The following is a 23,182-nucleotide window of genomic DNA, read 5'->3' on the forward strand; positions in this document are numbered from 1 at the left end:
TGGGCTGGTGTTATTGCTCGGGGTTTTCTCGCTTGAGAGACCACCCAGGAATTCGCTGGCCCTTGCTTCCTGGTTTTTCTCATCAAGCTCCATTAAAGAGGAGGCCGGAAAGTGTGTCCTTTTCGAAGTGTAACCGGCTGCTTCGCTCCCTGTTCCCTGGTCCGCAGAGAATTCCCACCCTCCCTTCTCTGCGCATGACCATTTCCAGAGCATGATGTGGTCGGTTGCCTTTCCATTGTCCACATGTGCTTCTTCCATCACGACACGTTGTTCCCTGAGACCAGCCACACACACACACCCTTGGTTATTTTAGAAAAGGACTTTGTCCTTTAACTCTCAATGTCAGTTGTGTGTGCCCAGGGAATACAAATGCCTGTGAATATTAGACCATGCAAAATATAATTAGAGAAGTTAACCCCCTGGAGAAAATGAGTGCTTGCTAAACTCAAAAATACACAGAAAAATGCTGTTTGTAACCCACCACATCACCCTTCCTCTCGAGTGGATCAGCTAATTTCAGAGCTGACACGGTTTCTTCTAGTTGGTTCAACAGTTTCTTCAAATCCTAGAATTGCGATCTAGGATAAGAGCGGACACCACGAGACACCGACTGACAAGCTTGAAGATCTGTTCAGGCACGGCTGGTGGTGTCGGGGAAGCCAGAGGATGGAGCTCAGTTGGCACAGTGTTTGTCTGACAGGCACAAAGCCCTGCCCAGTGCAGTGACTAGGGCGCTTGAGGTGGAGTAAGGATCACAAGGTCAAGGTCAGTCTGGGATGTGGGAGGTCCTGTCTCAATAAATAGGGCAAAAACAGCTTGGCTTTGTGCCTTGCTACTGAACGCCTTGGCAGGGGTAGGGACCATTGGGCTTCCTTGGTGGAAGACAACTAGACAGGCCAGTTGGGCTCTAAACCTGTTGTAGGTGCCAAGTGGGTGGGATTTCTCCATAGAAGAGGAGGGAATCCACAGTCAAGGACAGTTGGTTAGTCACATACCCAGCACTCAAGAGGCTCAGGCAGGAGGATTGGAAGGTTTAGGAACAGTGTGAGCTCAGCAGTGAGACTCTACTCAAGAAATAGATAAATAGTCCAAAGACAACCATGCAAGTGGAGACTACTTTCATTTCTCAGCCACCCAGAACCAAATGATTACACAAAAACTATTAATTACAACACTGGCCAACAGCTCAGGCATATTCCTAGCTAGCTCTTACATCTTAAATTAACCCATTTCTATTATTTTATATTTTACCAAGATGCTCATGGTTTATTACCTCACATCTTGCTTCTTGGGTGGGTGCATGGTGACTGCCTGACTCTGCCTTTTTTCTCCCTGCATTCAGTTTCGCTTTCTTGCCTAGCTCTATTCTGTCCTGTCATAGGCCAAAGCAGCTTCTTCATTAACCAATGGCAATAAAACATATTCACAGCATTCAGAGGGGAATCCCACATCAGAAACAGGCCCATCTAGCAAGCGCTTTGCTTCCTGCTACATGTAGGAGATTCTGGTCTTGGTAGAAGGCTCCCATGTCTGCCGGGTGCTGCTTCTCAGAGGCGAAGAAATGGAGATTCGAGTGCAAGGTGGCACATCTGGTTAGAAACAACCAGTAAAGATGTGGGTGCTGTTAGCCAGAAGCTGTGTAATTAGAAAACAACGATGTCACAGAAATGTTGGGGTGCTCACCCATAAACTCTTGCCTCTACTAATGACATCACCAATGGGAATCTTCGTTCTCTGATAAGAAGGGCATTTGTCTTAGACTGAGGCTCAAATCACGTTTGTTAAGATGGCATGGTCAGCCTTCCATAAGTTACCTTACAGCTGCTGAGTGTCAAATGACAACATGGGGTAGGGACCATATGTGTAGAGCTGGCCACCGCCAGACTGTGGGGCACATTGTTCTCTGGGAGGGAATCCTGACATGTCAGGAAGAATCAGAATGAGTGGGGCCACTCTGCTTAGAGCCTTGGGTGCTCGAATGCCCTATAGATTTTAGTTCAGTGGTACCTCAACCTGGAGCTTGCTGCCTCATCACCCCGGGAAGTTGGATAAAGTCACTTGGCAGCTCTCGGGAACTATGGTTTAACAGGTGTAGCATAGATACACAAATACTAAAATGTCTAGCACATTTCCTTTGTTTGGGGATCGTGTTATAAGCATCCGTATTTAAAGAAACTAGTCCATGCTAGATACCAGTATTGTGTTAATGGGTTTTCTAGCCCCACAGCACCTTACAGGGATAAAGCATTTTACATTTGTAGGTAGTGTGTGGGGTTTTTAAGTCCCTCTTTCCCTCTTTTTACTGTTGTTTGGAAATAACTCTGCCTAGGATTTTCTACCACTTGACTATTTGAAAGCCCGGGCTCCCTAGATGAGATTGGAATTCCTTTCCTGTTTAATTACATGAGGCCAGTTGCCAGATTAGCAAGAGGTAATGACCCTGGGGGTGAGGGTGACAAAGAAAGCAGGATCTAGGGTGGCCGTTGAGTGCTTGAGCCAGGACCTCAGCAGATGGCCACAGGGCAGTATAGAACATGGGTTAGAGTACGTTCTAGGTTGGGAGTGTTGAAGTCACGTGGGTCACTTCTGAATCAGCCCACCCAGATCATCTCGAGCTCAGCATTGGCTGTAGGAGATGATGACCATCGCATACGGCCCTGGTCCTCTGTTGCTCTTCTCTCCGCATTGCTTTCCCTGGATCCACTAGACCCTACATCCGGACCTATATCCTTTCATCTCAGACATTTTCCATCTTGCCTTTGTGTGTCTGAGTCAGCATCCTTGAGACCCAAATGAACTTCCCACCTTCCCCTCTCCTCAGCACCATCATTCTGCCCTTTACCTCACTACCTTTCAGCCCTGTGAACTCTCAGGTGTCCTTCCATTGTTCACCCTCAATGAGCCTGTATCGTTAACACCTCTTCAGCACCTTTGCCAGCCCTCAGAGCTCCGCCTCTAAACATACACAGCTCATCTTACCGTTCAGTGTGGACTTCTCATGACCCCATGTTCAACCCGGCGACCTACCAGAGCTCTGGGCATCGTACTCCAGGTCTGGAGAGAAGTATGCTTGCTGCTTTGGGGGATCTCAGCACACATCCTGTTGGTGCTTCTGTCTTTCCTTTTCCTGGCAAAGGGCTGTGTGCTTTCAGGGGCCCCGTCATCCCATGCAGCTTAGACCTTGTTTGCATACTCGGAGTCTCTAGTGCACGCCTTCAGCCATAGCTCTCCTTGGCATTTCCTAATTCAAACCCAAAGAAGGGAATCCCACCATGGCTATCTACCAGTACAACCAGACCTTTGGGAATCCCACCTGCCTATTTACCAGTACAACCAGACCTTTGTAAATATAAGTGGCTCAGGAAGGACGTGTTCTAAGGAGAACGCTGGGCTCATCACTCACACATCCAAGGGCAAGTCCATGTACCCTGGATTGCACTCACAAACCCAAGGAAGTTGTTTTCTGTCTCAGACCACCCCCTTGAAGTACAGGTGCACACACCGACCTTCCCTGGCCTGAGTTCCGGCAAGTGAAACTCTGAAGAAACACAGTTAAGGAAGTTGTATTACAATTCACATAGCAGACTAGACTCCCAGGAGTTGCCGAGGGGTGGTCCATTAGCTGCTTACCTTCCTGAAGACGTAGAATGGATTTGTAACTGATCCAGCAATTTTTCGAAAGCACTTAGGAGTATTCTAAATAGGAAGCTTAGCTGTTGCTTTGCAATCTTAGACAGTAAATATGCTTACCCAGCCCCTGCTGGCGGTGTAAACAGAAACCCAGTGTAGGGACGGTTCAAGTTCATGAGGCTATGCCTATCATGTGTGTGAGACAGCAGAGCTAGGCTGTGTGGTCAGGAGGAGAGGGTGAAGGCGGGGCTCCGTGGCTTGCTGCAAGTATTTGGTGGATTACAGTTTGAAAGGGAACCCAGCCTTGATCTTTATGACCCTAAAGGCAATCTCAGCTTCAGGGTATTAAAAGTACAGCTGCTAGAATTTATCTCCAAGGTCAATGGATTTTGGGTGGTCTCTGAGCTTGGGGTCAAGGGTGAGCCTTGAAGCCAGTTTATATCATTTCCTCTCCCATCTTTAATGGACCCTGGGTCTCTCACACCTTCAACTCCCAGGACAGAATTGGACAGGAAAAGCTCTCCCCAGTTTCAGCTCTGCCTAGTCTGACTCCATCACTGTCCTGCCCCAGGTCCAGCCACCAGTGCCTAAGGCTGTGCATTCTACCTGCTGGTTTCCTTGTGTGTGTGTGTGTGTGTGTGTGTGTGTGTGTGTGTGTGTGTATACATTCATAGATGTTCAGGTACAAATGTGTGTGGATGTGTAGCCATGTCTGTGTGCATGAACGTGAAGGCCAGAGGTTAACCTCGGGTGTCATTCCTCAGGTGCCAACCACCGCTCATTCGTTCATTCATTCATTCATTCATTCATTTTTGATACAAGTCTCTTACTGGTCCAGAGCTCACAAAGTAGGCTGTGAGTGCTTCAGAGATCCACTCGTCTCCCCCTCTTCAGGCTGGGATTATGAGCTCATTCCATTGCTCCAAGCTTTTTTATACGGACTCTGGGGATTGAAATAGAGGCCATTTCTACAGCCTCTAATTTATTATTTGTTTCTGTCCTTTTGATGTAAAGAAAAACCACTTCCCTTTAATTTTTATGAGCCCATCACTTCACGTTATGCCCATAAAGCCAGCTTTATCTTCCCGGGTGGCAATCATCCAGACGCTGGAAAATAGTGGTTCTTCTAAGTGTATTTATTCTCCCGAACAAAAAGTCTCAATTTTCCCAACTCTTGCTATAGCCTTGTGGTTTCTGAGTTCTCCCCCATCATGAAATAATCCTATAAAATATGTATAGAGGATAAAGCCACTTACCGTATATTATCCCATTGAGTTCTCACAGCGGCCCTGCACAGGATGAGGTCTATGAATGTCCCTATTTATAGAAGCGGAGGCCTCGAGAGGTCAAATCCTTTGCGGCAAAATAGCTACTAAACGTGATGCTGGCTGGTAAGTGTGGACTGAGATAGAAAGCAGGGCAGCGATGCTACAGTCAGTGCCGACCATGCTCTCTCTGTACGGCTCCCTTGCACAGCTGCTTCCGGGAGCCTCAACAGACATTGTCAGTGTCGCTGATGGTCACTGTGGTGGTGGCTGTGGCAGGGAAGAGACAGATGACAGATGAAAATATCCCTAAATATCAGGGGGTGGGGTGACCTCTTGAGGGAAGTTGAAAGCGTAACCTTGTTCTCTGTTACACGGCTGTTGTTTGGTACATTCATTTCATTTCAGAGAAAGACGTTCCTGTCCAAATTCAGGATGGATCTAGAGGTCACCGAGGCTTTGGTGGGTTCTTGCTGGAAATGACAGAGTGGCGGTTGGCTTCGGGAAGGCTCCTGCACACGATCACCACTCAGAAATTAGGAGAGAGGAAGGACCGCGCCATGGTGAGGCTGAGGCGGCAGAGTGTTAAGTCAGAGACAACATGATGTAAAGGGAGGGAGAAGCTTCCCCCTTAAAAACCTCAGGGAGCGGGCCGGGCGGTGGTGGCGCACGCCTTTCATCCCAGCACTCGGGAGGCAGAGGCAGGCGGATCTCTGTGAGTTCGAGACCAGCCTGGTCTACAAGAGCTAGTTCCAGGACAGGCTCCAAAACCACAGAGAAACCCTTTCTCGAAAAACCAAAAACAAAAACAAAACAAAAAAAAAAACCCAACCAAACAAACAAAAAAAACCTCGGGGAGCAAATGGCCAGGTCTGGTGGCACTTTAATCCCAGCACTCGGGAGGCAGAGGCAGGAGGATCTCTGTGAGTTTGAGGTCAGCCTGGTCTACAAAGAGAGTTCTCCCTGTCTGGGGGAGCTTTGTGAAGAGGAGCCTGAAAGGAGAGAGACACCATGGACCAGATGATAGGGGGAATTCCAGAGGAGAGTGGTCAGAAAGATCACCCAAATGAAGACAAACATCTGACTTTCAGGTCCTCTCAGTGTAGCAGGAAGTTCTATGCATGTGATTTAGTTCAATCATGGCCTATGTATCAAAGAGCACAGAAGAGCCAGGTCCTGGATGACTCTAGCTGTGTCCAGTTAACCTAAAGCTGTCGAGCACAGTAGCATGCTGAGGTGAGGGTGGCAGTGAGGCGTTGTTGGGCTTGAGCTACCCATATGCTTGGCCGTCAGACCGTGAGGCAGAGGGCTGTCCCGAGCAGCCGAGAACCTGCCAGTGTTTGGTAATTCTCGGCCTCATCCAAACTATGCCCAGTGTTCCCTTTTCTAAACCAAGAAGCTTGGCTTGGTGGAAGCCAATCAAAATCCTCGTTTCAAAACCAGCTTTGACTAATGTGCACAATATTCCATCCCAAGAACAAACTACACCGGTGTTAATTTTATTTCTGGATTTAATCACATCTCATTATCTGTGGAACTTCAACATCCCACTCCTGGTGGTGCAATATCAGTGAGCAGGTGGGAACCACGATTTCAACGTGGATGCCCAGTTCTCGGCAATTTTAAATACAAAGAAGAGAGTTTCCCGTTTATACTTCTCAGCCTGTCGGTCAGAGCACCGTGCCCAGGGTCCTTGCATTCTGCTTGTTACAGCAAGAACAAGAGAAACCTAGCAAGCCCAGCTCTCAAGTGCAAACCCCAGCAGGAGCCCAGCTGTTTCTACCTGCCTGCCAATACTCTACAGAAGGGCACCTGGAAGCCAGAGCTTCTATGGGGACCTCTTCCTCCAGCCACTGTCTGGCTACCCAGGACAGTGTAAACTATTTCATAATCCTAATCCCTTTTAAACTCCTTCCATTTTATTGAGCATGTGTTGGGTCAGAGATTTGGGTAGGGCTCAGCTGGGTGGTTCTTCTACCCCGTGCCGGCTGTCAATCACTGTCAGTCACTGGCATGCAACCTGGCTGGTTTGGAGAGTTCAACGCGGCTTCCATAGCATTCCTGACATTTTGGTGGGAGCAGGAGAAGGTGGGAGTCCTAACCGCCCCTTCCCCCACACATAATCTTGAAGTTCTTCCGTGGGTTCTTTCCAGCAGGGAGGCCGGGCTTTTAGCACAGTCCTCAAGGCTCCCACTGGCTAGGTGGAAAAGGCTAGTCTTCTTGACAAGTAGGTAGAGAGCTGTCAGGGTGCCATTGCCTGCACCTTCTCAAGCCAGGGGAGACATAAGCCATGCCTTAGCACAGCCCTGTCCTTCTCCCCAGGTGCCCACCGAGGTCAGCTTCATTCTCTCCGACTCTAACTGGTCCATCAGGATAAGAATAGCAGGCATTTTGGCTGGAGTCATAAGAAGCCCCAGCAAATGCTAATTCCCCTGGAGGGCCCTGACTCTCACCCTGTGCGAGCATGAGGCCAAGGCAAAACCTTTTAGAGTTTCAGGACTGACAGATGGGGCCTCTTCCTACCTCACTCATGGAGGTCAGTGGCTAGAGCTCAGGTGTCGCACACCCTTCCCCCGACTTCTCACCAGCCTGGTTCCCATGCTGTAGTTAACCGTCACAAGAGACTGACAGAGGATAAGTCCACTGGCATTCGGTCCAAGTCTCCTTTCCCACTGAGCCAGGAATCTCGCCGGCTGCCTTATTATTGCAAACCCCAAGAAGGTCTGATATGTAATCCCCAGCTTTACCTTGCTCAGCCAAGGCCAGGGACTAAGAAAGACGGCTCTTAACACCTTCACCTCACTTGTAAAAGTGCAATTTGCTAGAATTTGGAGGACCATTATGTGCAGCTTAGCTCTTGTCAGCCTGACACTAACTACAGTCTCCGTTGTGCTGAATAATCTCATGTCAACTTGACCCAAGCCAGAGTCGCCTGAGAGGAAGGAACCTCAAGTGAGAAAACAGCTCCCTAAGATCCAGCATTAAGGCATTTTCTTAATTAGGACTGGTGGGGGAGGATCCAGCCCATTGTGGATGGTACCGTCCTTGGGCTGGTGGTCCTGGGTTCTATAAGAAAGCAGGCTGAACAATAGACATGAAGCACGCCAGTAAGCAGCACCCTTCCATGGCCTCTGCATCAGCTCCTGCCTCCAGGTTCCTGCCCTTTCTGAGTTCCTGTCCTGACTTCCTTTGGTGATGAGCAGTGAGATATGGAAGTGTAAGCTGAATAAACCATCTCCTCCCCAACTTGCTTTTTGGTCATGGTTTTTGTTGCAGCAATAGAAGCCCTAAGACTCCTGTGAAGAGGGAACCTCAATTGAGGAATTGCCTCCATCAGATCGGCCTCTAATCATGTCTATGGAGCATTTTCTTGACTAGTGATGTGGGCAAGACCCAGCCCACTGTGAGCAGTGCTGCCCCTGGACAGGTGAGCATATAAAGAAAGCAAACTGAGAGCTGGGTGTGGTGGTGCATGTGCCTCCCAGCACTTGGGAGGCAGAGGCAGGTGCATTTCTGTGAGTGAGTTCCAGGAAAGTCAAGGCTATTACACAGAGAAACCCTGTCTCAAAAAACCAAAAATTAAACACCAAAGGCAAGCTGAGGAAGCCTTGGGAAGCAAGCCAGAAAGCAGCACCCCTCCATGACCTCAGCTCAGTTCCTGCCTTGACTTCCTGCTTAGCTTCCCTCAGTGATGGACTGTGATGTGGAAGAGTAAGCCAAACAAACCCTTTCCTTTCCAGGTTGCTTTTGGTTTTGTTTTTATCATAGCAACAGAGAAACCAAATCAGGATACCTTACAACCTCCATGAGGCCACCTACTGGATAGCAGAAGGGCATGAACCTGGAGGGCAGGAAGGAGGGCCCTGGAGGGAGGTGGCACTGGGAAGTCACACTCCTGAACTCCTCCGCAGCACCAATGATGACAGCCACACTTCTGTCGCCAGGGAAGTCATGCACCAGAATTCAAGTTTGCAGAGCTGAGACACCCTCTGCCTGCAGCCTGGTGGTATTGAGGCAGCCTGGCTGTGCCTGAAGACTCTGTGTGTGTGCGTGTGTATGTGTGTTCATGCACACAAGCATACGCTGCTCAGTGTGGGAGATCTGTCACTGTAACCACCTCCAGCTCCCCTGTGTACCCTGTGCCAGCTGCACCCAACTCCTCAGTTTGCCAGAGGACTAGCCTAGTCATAAGGAACAACCAGAAATAGAACTGAGAGAAACCTCAGCTAGGACAAAAGACAATGAGTTCCGGGGAAGAAGGGGGGGGGGAGCCTTGGTGAGTGAGTGCCTCCTGGTGTCACTGTGACCCTCTGAGAAGCATGTTGTTCAGAGGCAGAAGGAACATTCCCTTCCTGTGTGAATGCTTGTCTACTCTAACAATGTCTAAGCCCCTTTGTCTCCATAGCTTCTGTACTGTTGAAGGCTGAGCTTCACCAGGTGACCACTGCGTCAGGTTAGGGACAATCTCACCTTGGCCTGCTTTGGCACTTAGGTGTCCTTTTGGACTCTCTGTAGTAAAGGTGGGAAGGACTCTCATCAAGCATGGCTCTCCTTTTCTCAAAGGAAGGGAGAACTTAACCCTAAACTCCCCCCAGTGGCCAAAACAAATGCCTGCAATCCGTCTAGCCAGCGAGAAGTACACGGAAGAGTCACCCCTCAGCATCACAGACACCCCAGTACCCTAAGTCACATGCCGCCCCAAATGCACTCCTTGCCCAGTGTTGTAAAGTCTACACTAATTCAAACTCCGCCTCTCTCCAGCTTCCTTCCAGCAGTACCAGGAGCACACTCAAAGGCCTGTGGGGCCGACACTCTGCAAACCCTCTGGGAGCTCAAACACGGAACACCCCTGCTTTCCCTGCCTGGGAGGCTAGGACTCAGAAGTCAAGGTGATGGTCCCTTACTCAGCTGAGTTTGTACCCAGTTCAGTTGTATCCTAAATCTCTGCACTCATAGGGCCTCCAGGCTACGGAGCCCCAGAGACCCCCAAGGAAAACCCTTCTCTTTCTCTTTAGAGGTGACTTCTCGCTCCTTCACGTTTCCTCCAGTGCTCTTAAGTGTGTTCCAGCTTCTCACGGGCGCTTGTCTGCTCCTCGTCTCCTCTGGTCTCTGGTTCCTTTTGCCTGGATTCTGTTCAAAGGGCCGAAGGCAAACATGAGCACAGTGTTGCTGCTTGGTGGTGGACTTGCTGTGATCCTCACCCTGGCCCAGGGCTGCTGTGTTGTTCTCCATCTGCCTGACACAGCTGCTGTGTACCCCGTTGGCCTGAGTTCACAGGCACCCAAAGCGTTTATCCTGGAGTTGGAAGGAGACTTGACATTTCTCCCGGGGAACTTTGGTCTCCTCAGATTTCACTGACTGTCTTCGTCTGTTGAAGGGTTTTAAACGTCGGGTTAGTCAGCATGATGGCCGTCACCCCTCCAGGTGCGCCGGGCATCTCCGTAAGAAATGTATGAAGCTGATCAGAGAACAGGACCTGGGGCTGGCTAGCTACGCCACGGGCCCACACAGGTGTGATGCTAGTCCGCTGTTTTCAAACAGGATGCCTCCCCCTCCCCCCCCAGTGTCAATCAGCTGGTTCCAAGGCTTCTACTTAGTCCAGGTGCTCTCATTTCTTCAAGCCCCTCCCCCGCCTCGCCCCCCCCAACTACTTCCTCCCCCCCCCATTCCATTCCTTTTGCCTAGCCCTCCTGTTGGGAGGGGCAAGGCAGAGACACACCTGAAATCCCTTGACACGCACCAACGGGTGAGATCTCTCCTCCACTTCAGCAAGCTACTGAGGTTCGTGGTGTCGCCGAAAACCTGGGGCAGAGACCCTGTGATGCTGAGGATAAACGGGCAAAGTGTGTGTGGGACCCACGGCAGACTTCCTCGGAGTTCCCAGGGAGAAGAACCATTACTTCTGATCGCAAGAAGTCCCCTAGCCCCTGCCTGGAAAGCCGTGGAGTCACGTGAGCACAGGATGCCAACAGTTCCTCTGTGTGGGCTGAACCAGCAAGGAGCGGGGGTCCCACAGGCTTCACTGGGGCATGAGTTGGGGTCACCTTGCTTCCCCCTTTCCTTCACATTTTACAAAACGCAGTTAATCCCAGATTTTTGAACTTTTGCTCTGTTTGGACCCACACCTCTAAATATCACTTGGGGAGGGTTGCGGAGACACTCAAGACTGGGCATTGATTTTAGATTTACCTAAATGACTCCCCCATAACACCCCACCCCACCCTTAGCATCTCTGTGGTAGCCTGAGGCAGGAGGATTTCAAGCCTGAGGCCAGCCTGAACTACGTGGCATGACCCTGTTTCAAAGAAACAAGAGCTGAATCAGATATCTTTAGATAGCTCACTAACGAGGTGAGTAGCCTGTTTCCAAAAGCTGCTTAGAGACATTGACTTCCCACCTGAAAGCCCTCCCGCTAATACTCCTGTGTGGCCACAGATGAACAGGCAGGAAGTAATGGAGTTTCATAGGAGGGAAGAATTCTACAGAGTTAGAAACGAAGTTCATGTTCCCTTAATTTGACTGCGTTTACCCATGAAAAATGGACTTTGTTCCCCTAAAATTGGCTTCCTAGCTGTTTATCAGAAACAGAGTGTGTGTGTGTGTGAGAGAGAGAGCGACAAAGGTCGTGAGTTTGGAAGAAAATCACAGTGGAGCCAAGGAGAGCTGATGCCATGGGTGTAGGGGCGGGTGGGTGGAGAAGGTGGGCATTCACTTTAGTAGATCTGAATTTCCCAGAGCCAGAACCCTGTGTGTGGGCAGAGCCACTGAATTCCCGGACAGCCGATTCCCGGATTTGCACCCACGCGGGCTTAACAGCAGGCTGCGGGCGCCCTCTGCTGTCTCCGTCTGGACTGGCAGCCAAGCCAGGAGAACCGCTTCCCACCATCCAGACGCTGCTGGGGCTAAGTCACAGGCAAAAAGGCGAAGGTTACCAGTCTGTGGCTCTCTGCGGAATGTTTAGAATTGAGGGGGGAGACCATAGCCTCCTCAGAGTCTGCGCCAACGAGTGGGACTGGCCCAGCTGACCCCTAGAACACAGTACCTTCCAAGGACTGTTTTCTGGAGGCAGAAAGACTAGAGGACTGAGCAAATGAAGAGGTCTTGTTGCTCACGGGGTGGGAGTGAATGTGGAACAAAAAAGAAAGAACCTCTCTGGAGAGGTCCCAGAGATTCCGTTCTCCCCGGAGGCTCTTCCAGCTTGTAAACCTCGCCCCACACCACTGCCGAAGGTGACCGCTAGGAAGCTGCAGCTGAGGGAGGCAGATATTCTTTACCAGGAATTCTGGGAGTGATCTCTGAGAGACTGCTAGGCGCTGAGGTGCAGAAATGCGTACTGTCCCTGCCTTTAAAGTCCCGGAAGCATCAACAGCGGACGACGACCCGACCAGCTCACCGCACTACCAGGACTGGAGGAAAGCAGGGATGACGCGGCATGCTTACAATCCAGCATTCAGGAGGCTGCGGCGGGAGGGTCTGGATAAGACTAAATCCAGCCTGGGCTACATAGGGAAGCTGTATTTATATTTCAAAACAAACATCAGCAAAGTACAGTGAGGGGGAAGAGAAAAGGGCCAGGGCCGGGATTCATTACATGTATGCAGCAGGTCATCGCTGTGTTGGATAACATGAGTCTAAGGAATGTCCTGTCCTTTCCAACACGTTTCCTCCAGTGTCTTCACACTCCAGCCTCACCCTAGTCTGCCTAAGTTGAACATTTTGACAGCTACTGAAACTGTCTCCTGCCCTCCTGCTCCTCCAAAGGAACTGGGGGTCTGGAAGGAGATGCCAGTCAGAAGCCCCCTCCCTGCTCATTTTCTGGACTTGAAAGTCATGGCCCAGTTCTCCAGATATGTAAAGGGACCCTCCCCTTCCCCCCTCCACACACACCCAAGTGCTGGAACCATTGCAGGAACCTGAAAAGGCCTGTCCCCTCTTGAGATTGGAACACTCATAAGTCATTCTAGCCTTGCTACTTCCCAATGCTTCCTCTCACAGGCTCAGGGAGGCCACTAAAACTGGGCAGGGGGGTAGCATGCTTTATAGGGCCCACGCAAAGACCACCCGAGGACACGCTGTATGAGAGGACAGCGCGTGTCTCTGAAACCCAGCCTGCGGCCCACGTCCACGTACTCCAACAGATAACCTCTTCATCAACACCGGCTTTGTGTTAACGCTGCTGTCTTCACAAGAAAGGGGCCGCGCGGCAGTGGCCTCAGAGATTATGGGCTGTGAGCTGCCCATGTCAGAGAGAGCCGTCACTCTGGAGGTAAGAAGGATCGAGTGTGAGGAGTGCCCAAGGCTGGGACGAGACAAATTAACCTGTCAAGTACCTCTTAGCATCCTAGCTCTGGCTTTGTGCGGAATAGAATGTCACTTCTCAGTCGTGCTAGGTGACATTGGCTTGCTCTCTTTGTCTCCGATCCACGGTTTATTCGCAGTAGGCGTATGCAGTCACTGAGGGACATTTCTGTAATTCTGAGCAATTCATATCATTCTTACATGTGTATATGTGAAAGTCTAGGGTAGAGGTTCCCAACCTTACTCAGGCTGAGACCCTTTAACACAGTTCCTCTTGTTGTGGTACCCCAAACCGTAAAAATTGTTTTTGTTGCTACTTCATAACTGTAATTTTGCTACTGCTATAATATAAATACCTGAGTTTTCTGATGGGCTTAGGTGAGCCCCGTGAAAGAGTCGTTCTAACCTGAAGTGGTCGGGACCCACAGGTTGGTAGCATTTGAAGTGAGGATGCTGGTTCTTCTGATACACAATGGGTAGATAGTGCAATCTTTATGTAAGTGTTAGTGAGATTAGGTCTAGTGTCAGAACGTTCCAGAAAGACATCGGATTCTTAGAAGAGTTTTTTTTTTTTTTAAATCTTATGTTAGCTAGCTTAGCTTCATGCATGGTGACAGCTTCGTGTGTATACAACACATTTCAGCCATCCCTTTCCCCATTCCTCGCCTGCTGCTGCCCCCTTCTCTCCCCAAATACAGAAATAGTCTTAATTTATGTCTGCTACTTACTGCGAAATTTACCTTTTAAAACAGAAATGCTTGCTAGTGTCTGTTTTCGATGGGGGTAGGGAGCTTTGCTGAAAACACAGTCCATTTGGGTATTTCCCTTTCTATAGTATGATAATTTACATTTTTGATAACTTACATTTATTAGAAAGGTATGGGCAGGAATAAATGCAACCACAGGATTTCCTCTCTAGATCCTTGAAAATCCGAGAGCAAGTCAAGAGGGCGGTTAAACACAGAAAGCATGGCGGTGAAGGCCTAAGGAGCAGAGGCCGAACGGAGCAAGGAAACAGGCGCCGTTCGGAGAAATGGACTGAGTACATTTTTAACAACTGGGCAGACTCAAAAGCGAGCAGCCTTGCGTGTCCCAAAGCATTCATGCCCTCATTAACGCTGACAAAGGGAGACTGGGTCCAGCCAATGCCGTGTGCCAGCAACGATAAGGAAATAGATGAGGCGGTCAGAGGAACACTGTGTGTCTGTTAGTCAGTCAAGCGTGCTGTGACTGCCAGTAAGAGCCAGAGCACAGTGCTTACAAAAGCGACAGATCAGTTAAAGCTTTACTAGACGTGATGTTGGAATCTTATACTAATGCAACCAAAATAGGACATCTGTATGAAAACTAAAGACATAATCTCTCTCTAGGGTGAGAAATTCAGAATAAGATTGTTGGCTTCTGTATAATGGAGTAAAAACAATCATACATATAATACATCCAAATTAACTAGATGCACAGGACAAAAGACCTATTGAATAACAGACACTGATTATTGTCTACCTCCTTGACAGCCAGAGGAATACGGATAAGTGGGCACGAATCGGGTGTTTTAATTCATTTTACAAACACCGAGAACAATGTTTTAAAGTGGAGAACTAAAAATAATTCTCAATTTTAGGCATTAATTTAAAGCAGAGGTTTTTATGGGCGAGGTTTCAACCTTCCAGGCCTCCAATTAGACTAGCTGGGCTGGAGTCTCGGCTTCCATCTGGCTAGCATTCCAGCCGTAGAGGAGAAGCAAGGCCCTAGACTAAGCCTGAAGACATGATGGATGTATCACAGGGTCCCCAGCCCAGAATACAGGTCAGCTTCCTGTTTACAAATGGCCCCCAAAGCGGCTTCTGTGGACCTAGAGACCCAGATCTTGATTCCTTGACTTGAAGATTCAAATCAGACATGCCTGAGGCCCATGGAATTTGAGCTTTCCTTGGTGTTGTGTATTTTCTCTGTGAATATTTATCATTTAGCTAGAATCCCATTCCAGAGCTATAGACTAATAAGGTCAATTTTTACATTGTCAATTCCGTATAGAAGAATTTTCTGGTCCTTTTAGGTTTCAATTTGTGGTCCAACCCATCACCTTTCCATTTCTCAAAGAAAGAACATGAAACGAAAAAGGAAAAAGTCTTCCCAGGCTCCCAGAACTTTGGAGCTGGCGCGAGCCCAGCATGAAGAAAACAGATTCCAACCTTTCAAAGGAAGGCCAAACCCTAGGGACTTCAGTATGTGTTCAAAACCACAAGTTTTTGTTTGTTTTTCTACTTTTTAAATAACTCATGCAAAGTGTTCCTTTAAGTTATAGAGTGTGGGGATTTTTCTCTCACTTTCCTTTCTGTGTATGTACCGATGAATGGCCTGGGCTAGGCTTAGCTAAGTCATATCTGAGAGAAAATGCAGGCGTTTATGTGCAGGTCCCTCTTGTCCACACATGTTAGGACTGCGAGCGCAGGGGGAGGGGGCATGCTCACTTTTTTCCTAGATCTATTTCCTAGGGTATTAAAGTAGTGTCACTCTGAAGGTTGAGGCAGGAGGATCACCAGTTTTATGTCAGCCAGAGCTAGATAGTGAGACTATTTTTTTTTAAAGCTAATTAATCAATGTTAACATTAGTTAATACCAACACTAAGCAATGAAGGAAAGCAGGAGGCATTTCCAGAATGAGTTATTGAGCTACCTTCCTTACTGGTGTGACCTGGGGTGCCTGTGTGGGTGTCCTGGAGAGTGGACACCCGGGTTGTTCACTTAGCATCCTCAGTCTGCACAGGGGCCCAGCTTGCTGCATAAATGAGGGAGGTGGGACTGCCAGGCACTGGGGACCGCACGGAGGTGTGAAGAGTGTGAAGAGGCATTTGTGAGACTGTAGCTACACCCTGCTATTCAGATCCCACTGACTCAGGTAGCTCACTTCATAGAGTACTTGCCTAGCGTCCACAAAGTACTGGGTTTAATTCCCAGTTACACGAGGAACAGGCATGGTGCCACATGCTTGTAATACTTGAAAGGTAGAGACGGGAGGATCAGATGTTTAAGGCCGCCCTTGCCTAGAGAATTTGAGACCAGCCCAGGCTGCATGAAACGGCCTCAAAAAATAAGTAAAAACTGGTAATAAAATGTAAAAATCTTCCAGTTAATTTTGAAAAATTTTTATCTGAGACATGAGGGCCAAAATTTGAAGCACGGCTCTTAGTGAGAAGCCTCTGCATTTCCATGAACTGAACTTCACTTATTAAAATGTCTCTTTTGTCCTTGGCTCTGTGTGTGGTAGGCAGTCTACAGTCCACAGTTCTGCTTGCTGCTTTTTATATTACTTTACTCTCTTTAAAGACGTTATTTTTAAACTATTTCATTTTTCTATGACTTTCTATATCCATTTTTTTTCCTTAAGCCTACACACATTGTTAAACACACCACAACATGTTTAGAGGTATTTTTTTCCATCTGAACCTGCTTTACTGTGCATCTGTAATCTTTTCTGTCTGCACGAGCAAAACCCTAAACCTGCGATGTGGCTTAGCTCGTGGCGTCCTGGCAGCTCGAGCATGCAGGGAGATGTGTCTTTGTACTGCAGCCGCATGGGAGATATGAGGCTAGGACACCGTGTTTGACTCCGTATTGTGTTTAGACCTTCTTCTAGAGCTTTCTCAGGTCTCATGAGAATATATGTGGCTGGATGTTGGACCCCATTTATAGGCAGATTTTTCTATCCCACCAGCCAACCCACAAATAAACACATGGAGACTTCTTATTAATTATAAAAGCTCGGCTGATAGCTTAGACTTGTTACTAACTGGCTCTTACAACTTAACCCATTTCTCTTCATTTACTTTCTGCCTTATGGATTTATTACCTTCATTCTGTTCTGCCCGTGCTGCTTTCCTGCTTCCTCTGTCTCTGGCTGGTGTCTGCCCTTCTTCTTCCCAGCATCCTCTCTGCCCCGAAAATCCTACCTAGCTATTGGCTGTTCAGCTTTTTATTAAACTGATATGAGTGACAGATCTTAACAGTACATAAAAAGGTTGTTTCCCCAACAGGTGTAGACATCACTGAGTAAGCACCCTGCTTCAGGGTGTAGACATTAGTGTCTTGCACAGTGTAAACATCACTGTGTCAAGTGCCCTGATTGAGGGTGTACACAACACTGACCAATATCCTGCGGCGTGTAGACATCATTGGCCAAGTGCCCTGCTCCAGGGTGTAGGCATCACTGAGCCGCAGAAATGGTCTCTGCTGCTGAGTTCTGTGGGCGTCATCACCACGTCTGGCCTGAGGAAGTCATAGTATGGTGTTCCAGGCTAATCTATTCATACACAATGTGGAATCACTTTGTGGGAAATCAACAATGGGCAGAGGTGTGAGCTGACCGCTGTTGTTATTAGCACCACTGAGAGGCGTTCTGAGAAGTGTGTGCACTTACAGGACGTGAACGCGCTGCGTCAGGGAACTCGAGTGAAGAGGTGACCGGCAGGGCTCTTTGGCTGTAAACAGCAGCTCTCTGGGTCTCAGGAATTCTGAGCTTTGAGTGCCGGTGGTTCTTGGCTCTTAGTCTTGGGGCTTTAAGTGCCAGCAGCCCAGCACCTGCCAGTGACTCTGTGGAGCCATGCCGCTGCCGAGGGCTGGCTGTACTTCCCACCTCATCTGATGTCCTTCTGCCTCACCAGCTCTTTGCTTCCTGCAGTCTCTTAGCTCCCCAGATTCTCATTTTCTACCACCTCTCAGCTGTCTGTAGACTTCACCCTCTCAGTTCATCCTCAGACCTTTGCTGTTCTGATTCCCTATATAGTCTCTGCTTCTGGAAGCTCTCTGCAGCTCTTTTTTAAAGAAGTATCAACTTATTTATTGCTATTACTGAAAGAGAGAGAGAGACAGAGAAATACCCAGTGTACCACGGTGTGTGTGTGGAGCAGAGGCCATCCTTTGGTATGGAGTCTGCTGTGTCTCCTAGAGTGGGTTCTGAGGAATTGAACTTGGGTTGTCAGGCTTGAGCATCAAGTGCTTTGACGGACTGAGCCATTTCCCCGCTTCCCTGGAACCCTTCAGCTGTTCTTCGTGCTGGAGGCTGAGCCCACTGTACCCCACCTGGAGCAGTACTGCCACCTGGAGAAGCTTTAGCCAGGCCTAGATCCCAGCGTGACGCAGTCCCAGCAGGAGACAGGCATGGGAGGGCACTGGAGGGATACCTCTGACACCCAGGGAGGATGAGAAGGAGGCTTAGGCAGGCGGCTGTGCACGTGTGTAGCTTCATCTCAGCTAATGGCACACTTTTTAGTTGATCATGCCAGCTTGCCCAGGCCCACCGGGCCTGCCTACTTCAGCTGCCAGGGCTTTTTGCTGACCTGATCGAAAACATCTTGAAGGCTGTGGGCCGGTCTTGCAGGTTGGTGGCAGAGTCCCCTAAGTGGCAGCTGGAACTGAGGTCATGGTTAGAACAAAGTTCCCCCGAGTAAACAACCATGAGGTATTCGAGGCTGTCACAATGACAACTGTCACCATGACAGCCCTTAGCTTACAAAGAGCTGATGGAGTGACAGATCTTTCGTTTGGGGGGCAGAGGTAGAGTTTCAGTAGCCACCGTCTCTGATAAAACCGTGGAAGCGGTAGCAGCATTGCCTATGTTGGACTCAGGATCCGTAGAAACAAGCACTGATTCTCAGTCGGTCAAGGGCCTCCCTGTGGCTTCTATTCCCAAGCAATCAGTGCTGTGGGGCTGGAGACTGGGGGTGGGAGGGGCCTGGTAGCTGTCTGTCAAACAGCAGAGTTGCTCCCTCTTGAGACGCTGTCATTTAAAGGAAAGGAAATAAAACGGGATTGGGGAGATGGTTCAGAGGGCAAGGAGCCTGCTGTGCCAAGCAGGAGGACTCGTGTTAGGATCCCCAGTATCCACATAAAAGCTGGTACAGAGGTGTGCATCTGTAACCGCAGTTGGGGTTGGGGTAGGGATGTAGACAGGTGAATCCTTGGGGCTTGCTGCAGTCTAGCCCATCAGGTTCAGTGGGAGAGCTGAAAAATAAAGTGAAGGCCTATAGAGAAAGAAACGCAGTGTCAACTTCTGGCCTCTCATGTCCATACACACACCACCCAACCACCTACCCTCCCACCCATTCCCCCAAGGAAAAAGAAAAGCAACAAAAAAAGAATGCATCTCTGGCCTTCCATGACATTTACCCTCCTAAGAGAGTTTTGTGTTACGAGACTTTATTCTAGCCACATGCTCTTAGGGAGAGTTGAGACTTCCTAATCTGTCTCAAAACCAGACAGGGAATGGACAGGAAGGGAACACAAGCTCCTGAGCTGAACAGAAGCCCGTGCGATTCTTGCATTCTGTATCAGGGGCCTTGCAGCTGCACATCTGCACAAAGGAGATTTCGCTGAGACCTTCAACACGGTGTGAAATTCTGCCAATGCTAGGGCCATTTGAGACAAACTGAAAATTTAATACTGTTATATAATTCTGAGGATTGCGAGGACCTCCCAGTAATGTGCCCTTGACCTGGAGTCTGCCAGATGAATCAACACAGAGACTCAGTTTTGGATTAATTCTTTTTTTTTTTTTTTTTTTTTTGTCCCTGGCCAATGTGAGGAAGAGCCTTCCATGGGCCAACTCTGTCCCAAGATACCTAAGAGGTTACACCTCCTTCTCTTGTTTAGTCATAGTCAAACAAGCAAATTATTCACCTCTTAATAATTTTTAGCTATTGAGGAAAAAACACATGCAGATGTACACAGAGCCACAGACAGAGTCAGACAGATTCACACACACATTTTATCTGGGATTGTTCTTATCTGCAGTTAAGGATAGATTCACACACACACACACACACACACACACACTTTATCTGGGATTGTTCTTTTAGGCAGTTAAGGGTAGATTCATCTGTAACTTCCAGAACCAGAGAGCTGTTCCTCACAGCAAGCTGGGAACCCCAGCTGTGCTCTTGGAGCTGACTTCCCCTTTGCCTGTTGGGAATGATTCTCACGTTGCCAGGGGACAATAGGTTGATGTCAATCATTTAAATGCATGAAACCAATCAAGCCCCAATCAAATCACTGATAACCTGGGACACTGGAGAACTCTGAGTAAAAACTGTTTTCAGATAGAATTTCACAGAATTAGTGATTATCTTGGGAGGGAATTCTGATTTTAGGTGCCCTCCATAGAGGGCATTTTTTTTTTTTTTTTGTCAAAATAGGCCAAGGTCTTCTAAGTTTCAGTTAGACAGAAAGAAGTCGAATGAATGAGTTAAAACGGTTTTCCAACTCACAGTTATTTGACACTGAGAATAGTGGCTTATAATGTAAGTAATGTCACATGATGTTCAGGGTGTCCAGAGCTAGACGCTTAGTGTGTAACTGTCACATTTGTCCTTGTTCACCTTCGTGTGTACACGTGTTTCAGAGAACAAAATAAATGCAAAGACTCTTATATAGTGAAGCCATCTCATGTTGTCTGTAGCCAACATTAGACACCCCACCTGTTTCTCTCCAAGAGCCTGTCTTTTAACTAAGTCCTGAGGATAGATGGTATGGCCCAAGGGCGTGAGATGGCTAAAGACTCTAACTCCTTGTCTAAGGAAAACACCAAAAGCCACATAGCATCCTTGCAGTCAAGTAGATCATATTTGAATTTCTTCCGGTTCATGTTCTAAGTCCCCTCATTTCATATCCTCAATGAGAGGACCATTTTCCTCTCAGGGAGGAAGGAGCAGTCAGTTGGAGGAGGTTTGAGAGGTGTCTTCATTCACAGTTGGCTGTCTGGAAAGTGATCCTGCTGGCTCGCCCTGCTCAAGGAAAAGAGGCAGGAGAGGGAGGGAGCTCAGGAAAGGAAGGGAGCTTGGAGACAACAGTTCCTGAGCAAAAGAGGGAAAGGTGACAAAGGAGAGAGGCCAGGACCTCAGAGAGCACAAGAGGTATGTGCTGGGCCAGTGAGATGGCTTAGTGGGTGAAGGTGCTTGCCAACAAGCCTGAGGACCTGAGGGTGACGTCCCAGGACCAACATGGTGGAAAGAGAGAACTGGCTGCCGCAAGATGTCCTCTGCTTTCCACACACACACTGTGGAAATGTGCCCTCCACGATAAAAGGAAGGGAGTGTATGTGTGTGTGTGTACGTGTGTGTGCGCTGCGGGTGGTGTGGGATTCCAGAGGTGGATGCAGCATGGAGGTAGAACCAATAGGGTTTTGACTAGGGCTGCACTGGGCCATTTTGCTGGCATCAGGGACGAACATCCAAGCCCTAGTAAAATATCATGGGGCAATGGAGACAGATATTTGAGTTTTCAGAAACCCTTTAGCAAGCAAGTGCAGTTGGGGATGCTTTTGATATTGATTAAGGAGTTGTTAATTACTAGGAAGTCTTCATTCCTTCCATTGACATCAGGACCAATCATTACTCACATGGACAGCTGTTAGAGCAAGTGCAAAAGGACGCTGTAAAAACTCCATCATTTGGGATTTTGAATTTCCAGGTGGTTTTATTATGATTTTCATTGGGAGGAAATCTTGAATTTATTTTTGCTTTTTCCTTCCTTCCTTCCTTCCTTCCTTCCTTCCTTCCTTCCTTCCTTCCTTTCATTTATTGGTGTTTATGAGTGTGTGTAGTATGTGCATGTGTGTATGTATGCAAGTTTATTTCCTGGCAAGAGTGTGAATGCATGTGTATATGGGTTCATGTACATGTGACTGTACATGCATATGGAGGCCTGAGGTCAATGTCCAGAATCATCCATCATTGCTTTTCCACCATATTCACTGAGGCCAGGTCTGTCAATCAAACCCACCACTTTCTGGTATGTCTAGTTTTTTTTTTTTTTTTTTTTTTGCTAGGCGTTCCTTATCACTGCTTTCTGAGGCTAGAGTTCTACGTGGGCCACGTATCTACTCTGCACTTGTGTGCATTTTGGAAATCGGAACTCTGGTCCTCATGCTTCTGCAGTAAGCCCTTCAACCACTGTGCCATAAAGCATTATTTATTTATTTATTTGTTTGTTTGTTTATTTATTTGTTTATTTATTTATTTATTTATTTAATTGAGACAAGGTCTCGTTATGTAGCCAATGGGCCAATGTGTCTGTCCAGATCTTGACAACAGCTGACTGGCTGAGAGCAGAGGAGAGCTGAAGGGCTGACCTGTGGTCCTGTGCTCTCTCATCACGAAGCCTGATTCTGGGGGGGGGGGGGAGACCCTTTAGATCCCCTCTGCGGTGCTGGGAATTGGACTTAGGGCCTTATGCATGCTAGGCAAGTGCTCTACTTTTGAGCTATATTCCCAGCCCCCCTCGAGTTTAAGGATGCAGGGCAGATGACATATCTCTTGCTGTCAATCTGTACTGAGGTCCTCACAGATGATGGGTAAGAGCAGGGAAGGTCGGAATGGTGACAGGGCAGAGAGTGCTCGTGTTGACCTGGATTCCCATTCCTGTGCAGAGGCCCTGCAGGCCAAGAACTGAAGCCACCCAGGGGACATTCCTGTGTGGCAGAGAACGGTGGAGTGACAGTTAGCCGTGGCATGGGAATGGTACCAGGTCTGAAGTTGTTCCTCCTCCTTGCAGGAGTTCACATGTGGAAGACGGATGATAAAACCCTTTAGAGTTTGCACTCACTGCTCCGCCTGGGCTCAGGAGTCCCATACCTTATTCATTCATGCATATGTTAGCTTGTTCATGATCTCAGCAATCCGCTTGTGTCTGTTATTCTCAGTCTTTCACGGGCTTAGAGTTGGACTCTTGCTTTGGTACAGAAGCAGCTCTTCCTGCCTTTCAAAAGGGCTCCCTGTTGGAATCAAGTCCAAGTTGCTCTGCTCTGTCCCTCCCCTCCCTCCTCCCGTCCCTCTCTGCAATGCTAGTGATTGAACAGGGGTATCACACATTCTAGGCAGGCTGCCCAATGCTGGGCTTTGCCCCAGCCTCTTTTCCACTTTGGGCACTTTGCTCAGACAGTTTTTGTTGTTGTTGTTGTTGTTTTCAATGTAAACTCTCAGTAGAGATTCCAAGCT

The 23,182-nt window shown here is 48.4% G+C and overlaps 1 protein-coding gene across 1 annotated transcript in view; it reads left to right on the top strand.

Annotated features, from left to right (window-relative positions):
* The first annotated feature begins 11,591 nt into the window (after positions 1 to 11,591).
* Rgs6 (regulator of G protein signaling 6) overlaps positions 11,592 to 23,182 on the top strand; it is a 645,208-nt gene continuing 633,617 nt past the window's right edge. The window contains exon 1 of the mRNA XM_050164594.1: positions 11,592 to 13,161. The gene's annotated coding sequence lies outside the window, so the exon portion shown is untranslated. The remainder of the gene's footprint in view (positions 13,162 to 23,182) is intronic.

Source organism: Alexandromys fortis, unplaced genomic scaffold (genome assembly GCF_014885135.2).
Source record: "Alexandromys fortis isolate MF-2015 unplaced genomic scaffold, M_Fortis_MF-2015_v1.1 scaffold_159, whole genome shotgun sequence".
NCBI lineage: Eukaryota > Metazoa > Chordata > Mammalia > Rodentia > Cricetidae > Alexandromys > Alexandromys fortis.